Genomic DNA, 14,668 nt, shown 5'->3' on the forward strand with positions numbered 1-14,668 from the left:
TGGTACATCATTTGAGTTGCGAATCAAGGAAGCAGAAGACTCTTCATCAACAAAGGAGGAGATCTTCGTCAACATGCTGAATGGGACTTATCCACTTATTTGGAAGTAACTAGAGTCCAGAGGACCCTTTGATCATTCCTCTGTAGGATTGGGTCTAAGGTGTTTCTCACCCTTGCAAGCCCTCGAAGGAGGCCTTCTGCGGGAGTGTACGTGGTAGGTGTGTTGTGTGAACCCTTACTTTGTGGAGAGTATAAACATCCGATTAAAGGTGTGCATGTCTAAAACCTTAGGTTAGAGGTGAACCATGTGAAACCTCAGTTAGGGACTTATGGAAGATCCTTAGCCAGTGTGCTTAAAGGTGGGTGCGTTGTGTGGACCCTTGCTCTGTGGAGAGCATAAACATCCGGTTGAAGGTGAACCTGTATAAAACCTTAGGTTAGAGGTGAACCGTGTGAAATCTCAGTTAGGGTCTTATGGAAGATCCTTGGCTAGTGTGCCTAAAAGTGGGTGCGTTGTGTTGACCCTTGCTCGTGAGAGCATAAACGTAAGTCTCAGTGTAGGTTGTAAAGGTTGAAGGTGAACCTGATTTAAAACCTTAGGTTTGAGGTGAACCACTGTGAAACCTCCTTGGTGAAATTCGGTACACTCAAGGGTTGAGTGCGGTTACTGGGAGTGGAGTAAATAAGTAGTCGAACCACTATAAAAATGATTGTGTTTGAGATTGTTATTCTTTGGTTTGTGTGATTTACTTTAATATTTTCATATCTAAATATCTGAGATCACACCTCACACACATACATAGTCATATCCATCATAAACTAGTTTGCCTATTGTTCACTTATTAAATAGTTTGTGATTAGATCCTCTACCGGGCTTGGAAGGTAGTAGAGTTACTTTTGAGTAATCCTAATATGAGCTTGTTGTTAGGATTAGTGCAATAGGATTTTAAATAAACTATAAAAACTTTAAAAGTCCAATTCACCCCCCTCTAGGACATATTGGTATATTCTTACTTCAACTAAAGCGGTCTTCACTGCAATTTCACCACGATCCATATAACATGAGAACTACGACCCTTACTACATTACAATCATGACCCTTACCACATTACAACCACGACCCAGGTTTGGGTCATGGTTGCCATGTTATATGGGTCGTGATTTTCATGAGGAAAGGGTCGTGGTTGTCATGAGGTAAGAGTGTGGTTGGCATGCTATGCGGGTCGTGGTTCACAGGTATGCTACAGAGTTGATTGGATCATGTATCACAGGATATCTATGGCTCTCATGTTATATGGGTTGTGGTTCTTATGTTATATGGGTAGTGGTTCTCATGTTAAATGGGTCGTGGTTTCGTGTGATATGGATCGTGGTTCTCATTTCCTGCTCTAAAATTGCATGACAACCACGACCCTTGCCTCATGACAACCATAACCCATATAACATGACAACCACGACCCATATAATATGACAATCATGACTCATATAACATGAGAACCATGACCCATATAACATGACAACTACAACCCACCACCATGTATGTGCTTCATCCATGCCGCCCATCCTTCTTGCCATGTCATTTTAGGACTAAGGCCTAAATATCAGCCAGATCCAATGCTCATGTGGCCCACATAATAAAAAATAATGGTGACTGTTGAAAGTTTTTAGGCTCACTGTGATATTTTTTAGAAGTGGACATTGTCCAAATTAGGACTTTTTAGGCCCAAGCCGAGTTGGCCAACAAGGTAAATGGATCGGATCATCCCATTGTGGGCCTTAAGCTATGATACCAATAGTTTGATATAAAAGAAATTGAACAAATTGAAAACCATAATCCATATAACATGACAACCACGACCCATATAACATGGCAACTACGACCCATGTAAATGACGACCCAAATGGGCCGCAGTTGTATGGATCGTAGTTTTCATTTTATATGGGTCTCGGTTATATGGATCGCAATTGTCCTATTATATGGGTCGCAATTATCCTTTTATATGGGTCATGGTCATGGTTGTCCTGTTATTTGGGTCGCAGTTGTCCTGTTATATGGTTCACAGTTGTATGGATCGCAATTGTCCTGTTATATGCGTCGCAGTTGTCCTGTTATATGGGTCGCGGTCGCAGTTGTCCTGTTATTTGGGTCGCATTTATCCTGTTATTTGGGTCGTAGTTATCCTGTTATATGGGTCACAGTTATATGGATCACAGTTGTCATGTTATCTGGGTCGCAGTTATCCTGTTACATGGGTCGCGGTTGTAGTTATCCTGTTATTTGGGTTACAATTGTCCTACTATATGGGTCACAGTTGTATGAATTACAGTTGTCATGCTATATGGGTCACAGTTATCCTGTTATATGGGTCGCGGTCGCAGTTGTCCTATTATTTGGGTCGCAGTTGTCTTATTATATGGGTCGCAGTTATATGGATTGCACTTGTCATGTTATATGGGTTGCAGTTGTCTTGTTATATGGGTCGTGGTTGTCATGGGTAGTGGTTATCCAATTACCATTATTTTCTTATGGTGTGGTCCACTTAAGATTTATATCTCTCTTATTTTTGGCATAAAACTCTAAAATAATATGTAAAAATGGATGAACGGAATGGATGTAACACATACATCATAATGGGCCCACAGAGCACCGTCCACCAGCCACGGGGCTATTAACAGTAGAGAGTAGCCAATCCGTTTCCATCCCGGATACAGACGTGGATCAGAGGAAGCGGATTGACTGGTGTACCTCACACCAAGTATATAACTGTTGTATTGAAGTCAACAAGTTATGTGTGTCTGATTATGAGGTATATGTTATATCCAAACCATTCATCCATTTGGTGAGTTCGTCTTAAGGCTTGATATGAAAAATAAGACAGATCTAACATATAACATGACAATCACGACTCATATCACATGAGAACCACGACCCATATAATATGATAACTATGACCCATTTAACATGACAATCACGACCAATATAACATGACAACCATAGCCCATGACAACTACGATCCTTACCACATAACAATCACGACCCATGATAACTACGACCTATATAACATAATAACCACAATCCATATAACATGACAACTACGACCCATGACAACCATGATCCATTTTTGGTAGTGAAAATGGATCGAAGCGTAAAGATTAAGGTCGTTGTATACTCCAATTGATCTTTGGATATGCTTCAATTTTGGGCTCAACCCCTTAAATTAGATGGAAAATTGGATGGATGGCGTGGATAGACCACATACATTTAAGGTGGGCCCAACCGAGTACTAAATCTGATTTCCTCTCTTGCATGCAACTTACACTGGGAAAGAAAGAAAAACGGGCATGGATTGCTACTGGTTGAGTATCCAGACTCGTTACTCAACCTGTAAGCGCGGATTGCTACTGAAAGGTTGAGTATCCAGACTCGTTACTCAACCTGTCCATATCTAATCAGGTACATGTTGAGTAGGGAGACGTCACCAAGTTCCATGGGCCTAACAGGATGTATTTTTGAATCCACACCCTCCATCCATTTGTAGAGAACATTTTAAGGCAATATCTAAAGAATGAGTTAAATCCAAAGCTCCTGTGGACCTCATCATGTAAAACAGTGGGGACAGTGACAACCACAACCCTTACCTTATGAAAACCACGATCCATACCCAGGTCGTGGTTGTAATGTGGTAAGGGTCGTGATTGTAATGTGGTAAGGGTTGTAGTTGCCATGGGTCGTAATTTACATGTTATATGGGTCATGTTTCTCATAGGTCGTAATTGTCATGGATCGTTAGATCCAAAACTTCTGTGACCCCCAAAAGGGTTTCATTGGTAGATGTTAGATCCCCCGCTACTTTTTGCAGTGTGGTCCACTTTATCTTTAGATCTGTCTTATTTTTAGTCTCAAGCCTTAGGACGAGCTTGCCAAATGGATGGACGGTTTAGATATAACACATCCCTCATGATGGGACCTAGAACGCTGAAGTGGATTGGCTAGTGTACCATGGACGCGGACGGAAGGGGATTGGCTAATGTACCATGGACGTGGACGGAAGCGGATTGGCTAGTGTACCACAGATGCAGATTACGTCCTACCCCCACCCTAACGGTAATCCATTCGGGCTGGGCTCTGTGGGGCCCATGCAATGTATGATAGAAATACATTCCGTCCATCGATTTTAAGAACTCATTTTAAGATGTGGGACCAAAAATTAGGTGGATACAAAACTCAAGTGGTTCACACCAAAGGGAAAATTGGGGAAAGAAATTCCCACCTTTGAAACCTTCCTGGACTCCATCTTAATGTTTATACGCTATCCAAACCGTTTATAATGTCATTCTGAATGAGATAAGTGAAAACACAAAATATAGCTTGATATAGAACTTTTATTGTCACGCCCTAAACCCAGAAATCGGATTTACAGGAATCCCGATCACCGAATTTAGCACACAGCTTCCGTAGTACCCCATTCTCAGTTCCCAGTGCCCCTATGCCAGGTTTCGATCCTGGGATCCTATAAGGAGGATTTTCTAACGTACATTTACCTCGTAAGAAGCATAACCACAAGTTTACCCAAATCACAAAAACAACATCATCATCACATATCCACTAATATAAACTTTGAATACAATGCTGGAAGGGAAATACATATGTCAAAATAAAATCAAAGCTCCAGAAGATAGCTGCACGTTCCAAGCTCAACGCTACCACAACCTAACGCCACCTGCACGCATCTATCGTGCATAAGCTTATAGAAAGCTTAGTGGGTGGTGAAAGTGTGTGCACAAGGTAAGTGCTGATTAAGCAATATCAGAGTAAGCAGAAATACTGATAAGCCCATAAATCATACAATATGAGAAACACTGGCAAGATCATAGATCATACGATATCAGAGTAATGCGAAAATATGCTGATAGGCCCATAAATACCATCATCCTTATCTAGGCTATGCGATGCAAAGAAATATAATAAATACAATATCATATACTGATGAAGCAATATAGATCAGCTATGCAAGCAGGGACAGTAAGCCAAATATCAGATGTTGATGATGCAATGTAATATACGGTGCAAATAATATGACCAAGCTGGAGTGAAGTCAGGATGATAGTACGTAGTATCGTAGGCTATGGGGTCTATCACAAGAGACTTCTATCTAAACCAGTCTCATACCTAAATTTGGGTAAACAGACTCAATGCAGTAGACTCCTGATCTCAGGTTAGTCATGCACTCAACCGAAATCCTTACCATTACGAAGGTACACAACAATTAGTTGTACACCACCAACCCAAGTGGATAGTGAATGAATGAATATGCAACTCCTACTCGATAAGTCCATATATCAGTATGATTTCTCTTTGGGATTATCACCGGGGTCTAGTACACTCTACATGCAAATCGTCACCCACTAACGCACGACCATGAAAGTGGAAGAGACGTCACCAGCCTGGACAGTAGTCAGCCAATATCTACCTGGCATGTCGATAGCAGACCCATTCACAAGCTGGTCAAACTTAGCCTAGCTATGCCCCCTACCCTCGGGCAGGTAAGGCCACACTCCTTCCCAACCGACCATGACACAGTGGGAGATGCGGCCTCCTGGCATTCGGCCCTCCTGCGCTCATATATATCCACTCAGTCTCAACGTTGGGGCGTCTCTTGGCTATGAGGTTTAGGGATTTTCACCCAGGTACATCTATGATGCCCGTATACTAGAACAGATTTCCGATGTCCCATTTGGCGATCCACGATATGCCTGTGGAGGCTACGGCCCGGATGTCGCTAGGGCACACAATGCAAGATGCATGATTCATACAATCCATTCATGCATCAATCATGCGCATACCATGCGCTCATGTGAGATAATCTCCGTCTACCAGGGAGTCTCATAACAACCTACCCAATGACATATGCAATGGTCAACCACATCTCATAACAAATATGCAGATGATGCATATGGGCATGTATCATGATTCTATGCTGTCACATACTCATAACCGGTATCAATAACCGGCATCGACAATCGACCTCGACAATTTAGACATTTAACCAACATTGCCCCTAAGGAATGGCCCACATAGAGCATAACATATAGTGGGCCCATGACCTCACACAAGGGCCAAATATACAACACCATGGGCCTCACTCAAGAGCTTAATACACATCACGATGGGTGTTTCACATGGGCCTATCATACAATACAATGGCCTCTATCGCCTAGCCCTCAATGCATCACAATGGGCCTCATCACATAGGCCTCATATACATCACATTGGGCCTTAAACATGAGCTAAATACACATCACAACAGGCCTCAAATACAGGCCACATATACATTACATTGGGCCTCGATAATTGGCCTCCATAATCGGAATCGACAATCGGCCATAACAATTGGAATCGATCAATAATCGGCCTCGATGATCGGAATCGGCAATCGGCCACAACAATTAGAATCGATCGATAATCGGTATCGGCAATTGGCCACAATAATTTAATTTGATCAATAATCAGCCTCGATAATCGAAACCTGTAATCGGCCACAATAATCAAAATCGATCGTTAATTGCCTCGATAATCAGAAACGACAATCGGCCATGACAATCGGAATTGATCAATAATTGGCCGCGATGATCGAAATCGGTAATCGGTCATGATAATTAGCCTCGATCACTAATCGGCAATCAGCTATGATAATCGAAATTGATCGATAATTGGCCTCAATGATCAAAATAGGCAAGCGGCCACAACAATCGGAATCGATCAATAATCGGCCTTGATGATCAGAACCTACAATCAGCCACAGTAATCGGAATCGATCAATAATCGGCCTTGATAATCGGAATTGATCAATAATCGGCCTCGATGATCGGAATCAGTAATCGGCCATGATAATCAGCCTCGATCGCTAATCAACAATCAGCCACGACAATCGGAATTGATCGATAATCGGCCTCGATGATCGGAATCAGCAATCGGCCATAACAATCGGAATCGATCGATAATCAGCCTTGATAATCAGAATCGGCAATCAGTCACGATAATCAGCCTTGACAATCGATGATCGATGGGCCTAATAAGGCCCAAGGGAAGGTCACAATGTGGACATTAAACCATCATTGCCCATTAATGTGGACATTTAACCAACATTGCTCCCAAGGAATGGTCCACATAGAGGCATACGTATAATGGGCCCATGGCCCCACACAAGGGCCTAATATACATAGCCATGGGCCTCACTCATGTGCCACATATGCATCTCATTAGGCCACGCCTATGGGCCTCGCCCATGGGCCTTGAATACATCATATGGGCCTCATACATATCAAGTGGGCTACATCAATGGGCCGTACTAATAGGCCTCATACACATTAAGTGGGGTACATTAATGGGCTACATTTAATGGGCCTTATATATATATATCGAGTCAGCCATATCACATGGGCCGCACCAGTGGGCCTCATATACATTAAGTGGACCATGTCTATGGGCCACCAATGGGCTGCATCACATGGGTTATATATATATATATATATATATATATATATATATATCAAGGTGGGCCTCAACCACGGACCTCATATATCACATCAGGCCTAATCGAATGGGCCGAATCAAATGGGCCAAGTTGAATGAGCCGAGTTGAATGGGCCAAGTCAAATTCATCTATTTTTTAGAAATCAATGTAGGGTATTATAAAAATGAACCATATCAAAATATCAACTGGACCATACAACAACTAGCAGTGGAGATAATGATTTCCACCATTAAATTAATCACAGGGCCCACCACAAAATCGTGAGAGCACCCACACCCACCGTTAAAACATTTATAGGACCTACTATTATGTATTTTTGAGATCCGACCTATTCATAAGTTAACATGGAGATAGATGAAGTGAAAGCAAAACGTCAGCTTGATCGGAACTACCGTGGCCCTTAAGAAGTTTTGAACGGTGGATGTCACTGTCCCCACTATTTTCAATGGTGGGGTCTGCTTGAACTATAGATCTGACTCATTCTCAGTCTCAAGCCTTAAAATTATCTTTTAAAATGGTTGGACGGTTTGGATACAACACATGCATCATGGTGGGTCCCATAGGGATGGACGACATAGATAAAGTACACATTTCATGGTGGGTTCACACTAATGAAAGGTGTGGATTACAATACATACATCAGTGGGTCCCACGTGGGGCCCACCATAACATTTATCCACCGTCCAATCTGTTAATAAGGCCACAGGGACCTGAATGAAAAGGAAAAATAAATTTCATAATAGTCCAAAACTCCCGGACCACAGGAGTTTCAGTGGTAGGCGTTCACCCCACCACTGTTTCCTGTGACGTGGACTACTTGAGCTCTTCCACGTACTGTAGATTAAGGGCCCACCAAGTGCACGGTGTTGATATTCAATACACACCACGGTGGGACCTGCGTTTGGGACCTAATCCCTGCCCGACCATCCACAGTGCAGTAGCAGCAGCAGCGTCTGCTGCTTGTTTGTTATTATTATTTTTTTTGAAAAACAATTTTTTTGAGGTTTTTCCTAGGTGGGGCCTGCATCAGGAGAATCCACTCCAGCCATTGTACTTCATGGATCAAGACAGTCTAAATGAGTCCAATATTCGATGTGTTTTGGTGTATAGAAGCATCAGAGTGGGCCCTAACGGATTTTAACGGTATAACCACTATTTTCTAAGCTATGGCCCGCCATAAAATTAGATTGGCCTCATATTTCAACTCAACGTCTAAAATGAGCTGGGGAAAGGAATGGACGATGTGGATTAGACCCATACTTCGAGGTGAGGCCTGCATGAGCGGCCCACCTAAATACCTTAAATATATAAATATATTATATTTTTTCTTTGTTTGGTTAGCCGGTCAGCACACCACACGGTCATTGCACACTTCACTGTGAAGCCATGTCCAGTGTCCTTGGACATTGGACGCTTTGCACATAACACATATCTAAGGTGGGCCCCACCTACAAGCGTGTTGCGTAGGTGGGCCACCAAAAGGTTGGGTGGTGTGGATAAGACATACATCAAGGTGGGGTCCATCCGAGTGGGCCACACAGCCACATCATCATACAAAAATGAAAAAAGATAGGGAGAGAGAGAGAGAAAGAGAGAGGGACACGTGTGATGGAGGGCTCCGCCACTATGAGCCCTCCCTTGCAATCAATCATATATCAAGTGGGTCCCAATACATGTGGGCCCACCAAATCAAAAATCAACGGTGGAGATTCCTTCTCCATCAAAATGAAAGGTCTAGATGACCTCTATTCATGCAAGGAAAATAAACATCATGATGGGGTCTATGGAGAATGGCTCCATTATGGAATGATCATGAGAATCAAGGTGGGCCATCAGCCACACCTAGGGTCCAAAGTGAGATCCATACCATTAATCGGTAGGCCCCACTTTTCCCATCATCAAAAAATAAAAATCCATGCCTATAGAACACCCACCTTTGATCTCCTCTTCCTTCTTCTACCAACGCAATGTAGAGCTCCAAAGGACGAACTTCAACGGTTGAGATTATTTTTGGAGGGTGGGGATGGGAGATAGGAAGGTGGGCCACACTAAGCTTTCTCTCATGGAGGTGGACGTTGGATTGCTCTCATGGAGCTTGGGAGAAAAAAATGAGAGAGAGAGATGAGAGAGAGAGGTGATGTGAGTGATGGAGTGATGGGGAGAGGGATGGGTAAGTGATGTGTACTTGACATGTAAGGGTGTGTAAGAGAAAGAATTGACTTTGGAGGGGTTGTTGTACTTGGGGATGGAATGGTTGTACTTGACATTCGATGTGATTGATAGGATTAATTTGAAAGGTTGTCTTAGTTTTACAAAGGTACGGCATTTTTCTTGAATTGAACGTGGGCCCACATCTCCTGGCCCGGGTATTGCTTTGGCGCGCGAGATGCGACATCGGAACCGCAGCGACGACGCGGTCGTAATGATACAGGTCTCGGGCTTAGCTGACTCAGATCGAAAGGATGCAACTAAGGGTCGTGTGCAAATGCTAATTATAGATCGCGAGTTGCCGAAATTTGACCAGGAGGACCGAGGAAGCCTATGGAACAGTACAGGCTAGGATACGGGCCTCACACTGATGGCCAAAAGAATGATTCAATGGTTCTCACAGAATACCCAATGTTTCCTCTCGTGTGGCCCACATGAGTGCTATATACACCTATTGTTTGGTCTCACATCCTGAAATGAGCTCTCAAAATGTATGGACGGGGTGGATTTTACACAAACATCTTGGTGGGTCCCACCCAGCATCCTTGCGCAGGAACTTCTTGCCAAAGGCTTTTGCAGGAAATCCGAGTCCAGATTAGATACGGGAGCGGATCGAATACTGAACGCTTCATAGCCAAAAGGCTACTGAAGTGACGTGTCAAAATGGCATTAGTGGATACCAATAAGCTATTTCCTTCTAATTAATGCTCTTCCAATGGAGATCTGTTAGCGGATGTTTTTCCGTTTAGGCCGTGAACGCACTCGGCCACGCACAAGTAACTATTTATCTTAAGAAAAAAAGGACATAGATTTACTACCGAAGACTTTCGCATGAAGTTCCTGCTTAGGAACCTAGGTGGGGCTCACTGTAATGTTTATGAGAAATCTTACCCATCCATCCATTTTTTTAGTTCAATTCAGGACATGAAGCCAAAAATGAACTGTTTCCAGAGCTCAAGTGGGCCAAAAAACGTGATAATTGAACATCCGCAATTGAATATTCGTGGGCCACAGAAGTTTTGAGTCATGCTAATATTTTTTTATTTTAGTTCATCCCAGTACGAATGAAGTTATTAATGGTATGGATGGCTTGTAAACATCACTATCGAACCCAGCTAGATTTTAACGGCAGGAATTTCCCTAACCACATTTTCCTTTAATACGGCCCACTTGAGCTTGGATACGGTTCATTTTTGGCATCATGTCCTGAAATGAACTCAAAAAAGGGATAGAAGGGGAGGATTTTTGACAAACATCACAGTGGGCCCCACCTAGGCCCAGTGCAGGAACTTCTGCATCCAGAAAAAATGTACGTGGAGTTTACTGGTACGTGGCCAAGAGAAGCGGATTGCGTACTGAGTAAAGTTTGTGGGGTCCACCATAATTTATGTATTTTATTCAGTCTACCCATCCATTTTATAAGATAATTTTAAGGCCTTAGCTCAAAACCTAATCATATAAAAGGCTAAAATCGACCAAATTGAATTTACACCATTGAAAAATTCTTAGGGGCCACGGAAGTTTTGGATCAAGATTATATATATTTTTTTAAAACCTTCATCTATGTTTTTTTTTTATCCTTTGAACAGTTTGGATGAAAAATAAACATCACTGTGGGGCCTGGAAAGGTTTCAACTGTGGAAATCATTATTTCCACTGTTTCCTATGGTATGATCCACTTGAGATTTTTATAAGCTTCAATTTTGGGCTCAACGCCTAAAATTAGATGGAAAAACAGATGGAAGGTGTGGATAAATCACGTAAATTCACAGTGGGCCCAACTGAATTTTCTCAGTATGACAACCCGATTTCATGGCCAAGTGGGTGCACGACGGAAATGGAGAAAGATCCGTTAACAGATCTAACGGAGTAGTATTTATACTAACGAAACATACCATTGGTATCTAATGGCGTTTTGCCACATCACTTCAATAGCATTTTGGCTACTGAAGCGTTCAGTATCTAATCCGCTCCCATTAGATACAGGTTGAGTAGGAGTCGGCTACTGAAGTGACATCACCAAGTTATGTGGGCCCCACTATGATGTATGTGTTGTATCTACGCCGTCCATCCATTTTGAGATATGATGATCCGGTGATTTCAAGTGGTTCGGACGGCCCAGAAAGAGCTTGTGGGTCCCACAAATCTCGCATTTCAAGTGTCTTGATTGATAGGTTTCCGCAAAACTTCCTTCACATGGGCGAGTTGTGCTACGTGAAAATAGGCGAGCTGATCATCGTCTTTTTTTTTTTTTTTCCCTTATCTCCTTTCCCTATTGGAAAAGAGTCAAACTCTCATCTTTTGAGGTTGGATATTCCCGCATGCACGAAGAATGGAAATCTCCCTGTTTCCGCAAGATTAGTCATGTGATTTTTGATTTGGCCAGAAAAAGAAATGGCGTGTGAGCTTGAGTTTGGCTGGGAAAAGGGCTGGTTTGCAGAGCTTGCCAGTTAGAATTTGGGATTGGTTCTAGTGGACGGTTCTGATCCATCCACCTGCCTTGATAGTGGGTCCCTTTCTGATCGGATGGTCCTCGGTTTTGAATCCTACCGTATGCGGGAGTTCGGATGGGTGTTGGTATTTTCGGGCGAAATACGGATCCTCTGTTTGCATTAATCAGCAAAATTGTGGTTGTTGCAATCTAATTGGACTGTGTGATTGTGTAATTCCATCGGTGATTGAGATGGACCAATCACTATTTAGCAAACGAGGAAAAAAGCAGGAAGGTCATGGTTTTGGCAAACAGAGGATCCTCACTCGGGTAGGCGTGGTTGGGTTAAACACAACCCATATAATATGACAACCAAAACCCTTGCTACACGACAACCACCATCCATTTAAAGGTCGTGGTTCACATGCACAATAGATCGTGGTTTTCATCCACAAAGGGTTGTAGTTGATATTTGACTCTACCTCTAGAATGACACAACAAAGAGGATGGGCGGCATGGATTATTCACATACATCAATGTGGGCCCATTTGGGTCATGGTTTGCATGCGTCGTAGTTGCCATGTTATATGGGTCGTGGTTGTCATGTTGCATGGTTCGTAGTGTGCAATGTGTTCACTTCTTTTTCTACCAAACCATTGGTACCATACCTTAAGGCCCACAATGGGGTGATCCGATCCATCCACCTTGTCGGCTACCCATATAACATGATAACCATGACCAACATAACATAATAATCGCGACCCATGACAACCACGACCCATATAATAGGATAACTGCGACCCATATAGCAGGATAACCGCGACCTATGTGATATGAGAACCACGACCCATATAACATGAGAACCATGACCCATGACAACTACGACCCTTACCGCATTACAACCACCACCGTTACCACATTACAACTACGACCCAGGTATGGGTCGTGGTTTTCATAAGATAAGGGTCGTTGTTTTCATAAGGTAAGGATCGTGAATAATCTATCGCGCCCATCCTTTTTGTCGTGTTATTTTAGGGCTAGTACCCAAATATTAGCCCAATTCAGAGCTTGTGAGGGCTTAAATATCAATAGCCAGGGCTTATAAAATGAAGACTACAACCTGTATAGCATGACAATAATGACCCTTACCTCATGACAACCACAAACCTTTCCACATGAAAACAACGACCCATATAACATGGCAACCACGACCCATACCTGGGTCACAGTTGTAATGCGATAAGGGTCGTGGTTGTAATGTGGTAAGAGTCGTAGTTGTCATGGGTCGTGGTTCTCATGTTATATGGGTCGTAGTTGTCATGTTATATGGGTCGTGGTTGTCATGGGTCATAGTTATCATGTTATATGGGTCGTGGTTCTTATGTGATATGGGTCGCGGTTGGTACATGTTCACTTTCTTTACTACCAAATGAAAGGATAGCCATTAGTACAATAGCCTAAGGCCAACAATAGGGAGATCCGTTCCGTCCACCTTGTCGGCCAGCTCGACGTAGGCCCAAAAAGCCCTAACTTGGGCAGTATCCACTTTTAACAAATATCACGGTGAGCCTGAAAATTTTCAATAGCGAGTTCCATTGTCACCATTATTTTCTATTATGTGACCCACACGAGCTCTGGATCAGGCTGATATTTGGGCCCTAGCCCTAAAATGACATGGTAAAAATGATGGACGGCATGGATCATACACATACATCAATATGGGCCCCATGAGTTTAGTCCTTGCCCATGCACAAAAAGAGTTCCGTACACATTACTTTACTAGCATTAAATACTACGTAACTTCTTAGTCCCTAGAAAACCATGCAACTACTGAACTAAGGTCAGGGGCATTTTCGTCCGAAATAAACTTTAAAAGCTGTCAAAAGGCCCTTCTGGGAATATATGGAGTGTTGTCGCGTTCTACGTAATTTGCCCAAACTTCAAGGTGAGTACGATCAACTTCCCCTTTTTAAATCAAACCTTGTTATCCCCCAACGTTGACAACTGCAGAAAAATAGATAAAATTATCACAAAAGAAACTTGTAGGGCGTTTAAAGGACAACCTTGTTGGAATATTTGGTTGAATTAAATAGACTATTAAAAATCGAGAACCAAAAAAAAAGAAAATAAATTTTGAGAAAGAAGAACTTATTGAATTGAGTCGAGGCGTGACTGAGTCACTCGGCTTGAAATCGAATTTGCTCCCCTTGGACAGCGTCCCAAGTGCAACAGGTTTCCAGAGCAATCGACCTCCAGGATACAACGACTATGACCCGGTCCCAGCGGTGCACTCATTGTACACGGGCTCGAACCACTTGCAGTTTAATCCGAAAGTGCTGAGTTGACTCAGCAATGAACTCAGTAGAAAATGCTTAAAACTGAATATCAGAGAGCGTTTTATAAGAGAAGATCAATTTTTCGTATATTTGAAACTGAAATCGGATGTCTTTATATAGACTCCGAAGTGGTGCATAAGTACCCTTTATAAAAGGTTA

This window comes from Magnolia sinica, chromosome 3, assembly GCF_029962835.1.
Source record: "Magnolia sinica isolate HGM2019 chromosome 3, MsV1, whole genome shotgun sequence".
NCBI classification, from domain to species: domain Eukaryota; kingdom Viridiplantae; phylum Streptophyta; class Magnoliopsida; order Magnoliales; family Magnoliaceae; genus Magnolia; species Magnolia sinica.